The following is a 3348-nucleotide window of genomic DNA, read 5'->3' as shown; positions in this document are numbered from 1 at the left end:
AATGAGGGTTTTAACCCCTCTATAGCTATCTAAATGTTATTTAAGGCCTGCAACCACCTATATCATTCTTGTTGTTATTATCAACTACTTATACTACCGCAGATAATAATAACAATAAGAGTATCTATATAAATATTCATTTCTGAATATTTACTGCCGATATGTGTGTGTGTGTGTGTGTGTGTGTGTGTGTGTGTGTGTGTGTGTGAGTGTGTGTCTTTGTGTATATGTATATTTCTATGTGTGTGTGTGTGTGTGTGTCTTTGTGTCTATGTTTGTCCCTCTATCACCGCTTAACAATCGGTGTTGGTGTGTTTACTACCCCGTAACTTATCAGTTCGGTAAAATACACCGACAGAGTAAGTACTAAGCTTAAGAAATAAGCTCTGGAGTAGATTTATTCAACTAAAACCCTTCAATGCGGTGCTCCAGCATAGCCACTGTCAAATGACTGAAACTAGTAAAAGAATAAAAGAATAACCACTCCACTATGTGTTCGCTTAAATCACAATGGAGAATAGTTTCTAATATACAAATAAACAGAATGGTCATAGCTGAAACGCCTTCGATCATTTGTCTGCTCAATCACAGACCTCGATTAACCACCCTATAAATCAGAGTGGAACATGTAGTGAACTGGAAAAAAAATCCTTGTTTTAAACCAACCAGCAAACAATTAGTTTGCTTGTTTTTTGCAAATAACATTTTCCGATACATTTAATAACATTTACTTTTCGGGTTTAATTAGACTTTGTAGCACAATTTTTATTGCTAGTTATTCGGTGTCATTTGCTAATTGCTAAAGTCAAGAAAATGGCCATTATCACCTTCAAATTTCGCTTTTGTAACTTGGCTAATTATATGTACTTATTACCGATGGGAAAACAAGAGAATACGCACATTTTAATTCGTATAAGGTTAGAAAGAAAATTAATAAGATATGAATCAAATTTAACGTACTTTTATATTTAGAACAGAGAAGTTTACAAACGAATAGTTTTTTGCGATTTTCAACTGTAATGTAACTCATTTTCGTATGTGAGTCACCAAATGTAGTCTCCGATCGGGTTTTCGTTATACTTTTCTTGGAATCAGCCGTTCAAAGGCCGGTGTATATACTCTGGTAAAAGCACCGGGATATACTGAATTTCCTGAGTATGCGCCTAGTTTTTTTTCCTTGAATTTATCAAGATAAACATTAAAGATATGAATTTTCAGGGACATTCTGTAGTTCACTTCACTTTAGTCTTTCATCAGTTCATTTTACTTCAGTTCTTCATCTTTCGCAACCAGCTCCACATATTTTTCTGCCTTGTGAGTAAGGGAAAATCCGAATAACTGAGGCAAAATTGTTCCAAGCTGCTTTTTCTGCTTCCTACTGAGTATCATAGAGGATTTCGTGCATTCCTAAATCTTCTGTTGTCCGACAAACACATCTGCTTTCGTCTTTGCTATAGACACCACAGGGAAGAATTCTTGAAGGTACTTAAACACGGAACACTCCTTATCAAGGAGCCGGGACAAATTGTTTCATAAAGTCCAATGGTGGGAATAACACCTTCCAAAGCTCTCCCAGTATCTCACACTTGACTCTGGAGAACTCGCATTTGAGTCCTTCCCCACTTGTGTTAGTGTGCAGCAGTGTCCCTGCTGCCCCATAGGGAAAGATAGCAGGGAAACTTGGTAAAGTCACCTTGGTAACTTTATCAAGAATGCCACTATTTTGGAGTCTCCGATAAACGTCACACCTTATTCATCATACACATTGAAGACATCTAACAAAATTCTTGATGCTGATGTATTTTTCTTTGAGGTGCATGAAATAAACCAGAGGGAGAGAAGGAAACATCTTTCCATTATGGAGCAATACCGCTTTGAGAATACTGGACGAGCTGGCAATGAAGAGGTGCCGTTCATTTGAGTTACAGGTGATTCTGTTTGCCTCGAACACAGTGATCACAGCTTGTAAAAAAGCAGAGCCCAATTTGACGGCTGAAGAACCTTGAAAAATCCAAGACCCTATTACTGTAGCATGTAAATCGCACACTTTTTCTCTGCTCATTCTCTCCTTACCAGCATCCCTGAAATTGCAATCCGTATTTTAAACGTCTTCTGACTTGGTGCTCTCTTCTAAAAACGGCTCTCCCTCTCCCTCTCCGTCCCTCCCCTCTCTCTTCATCCCTTCATTTTCATTCCCCCATCTCTCTTCTTCCCTCCTCTCTCTCTGGCAGAATGGGTACGGGTAGTTCAGGGCAGTGAGTGACAGAGCGATGTATAATGGTAGGTACGGATACATGATAGCGAATGAATTGTTGCCAACCTGACGTTTGGAAGGGCCCATTAAGTACAGGTGATAATTGGTTGCGAGGTCAGTAAGTTTTCATCATTATCTTGGGATGATGGACTGCGTTGTTTTTGTTTTCTTATATGTACCATCCTGCAAACGAACAATATGCAATTCTTTTTAAGAAAAAGTAAAATTATTTTAACTACGACTGATGTGTAAAATATTTTTCATATATTTCTTATTTAATATATTTTTTTATCACATTGGAAATTTTACATCTTAACTTCTATAGTTTTGGGAAAGCTTACATGTGAAATTAGGTGCCCAGCGTTTGTCTTGACCCAAGGTCAAACATGCAGAAATATGCGCGGAGAGCCTTATATAGTTCATCAGATTCTTGCACAGTGTATATTTTGGCTTTTGTCTTGATAAATTAGTCCCAGACATGGCAAAATGCGTCTACAGATGCTTGCAGCGTTTTGACACCATCTCTAGTAGATATATGGATACCTATCTACATATACAACCAGAATTGCAGTGATGAGCTTTGAGACATGGTATTTTTATTACTATTTCTATTACTGGAAAGTTTCAGTAAAGTCTAGCAAGTTCTTGGAAAAAATCTTGAAATTCCAATAAAATTTACAATCACTCATCACTGAATCTATCTAGAATGTTCTACAAAACAGGATACTTTTGAAGTACCATTGCCAAGATTACAAAAGCAGGGTTTAAATAGAATAAAAGCTATTTCCAAAACATTTCAGGCATATGCAATGAGGAAATAACACTTATTGTTCTGGAACAAGAAGGAATAAACATAGCTTTATTTGTGTTTTTTATCCTGCTTTTATAAAAAAAGAAAACTGGAAAATTTTCTACCATCTCGCCATATAAAATAACAACAACAACAACAAGCCATTTTCCTGTAGGTAGAAGACCTGAAATTTTGGAGGAAGGGGACTACACACTTAGATCAACTCCAGTGCTCAGCTGGTATTTATTTTATCGATCCCGATAGGATGAAAGGCAATGTCGACCACATCGGTATTTGAACTCTG

The 3348-nt window shown here is 37.1% G+C and overlaps 1 long non-coding RNA gene across 1 annotated transcript in view; it reads right to left on the bottom strand.

The window, feature by feature from the left end:
- Positions 1–945: 945 nt before the first annotated feature.
- Positions 946–3348, bottom strand: part of LOC149137657 (uncharacterized) — a 19090-nt gene continuing 16687 nt past the window's right edge. The window contains exon 2 of the long non-coding RNA XR_016242602.1: positions 946–2437. This is a non-coding gene — a long non-coding RNA (uncharacterized LOC149137657). The remainder of the gene's footprint in view (positions 2438–3348) is intronic.

The sequence above is a fragment of the Octopus bimaculoides genome, chromosome 1 (genome assembly GCF_046866305.1).
Source record: "Octopus bimaculoides isolate indiv1 chromosome 1, ASM4686630v1, whole genome shotgun sequence".
Classification (NCBI taxonomy): Eukaryota; Metazoa; Mollusca; class Cephalopoda; order Octopoda; family Octopodidae; genus Octopus; species Octopus bimaculoides.
The sequence above is the reverse complement of the archived record's forward strand: the minus strand, read 5'-3'. Positions and strand labels throughout refer to the sequence as shown.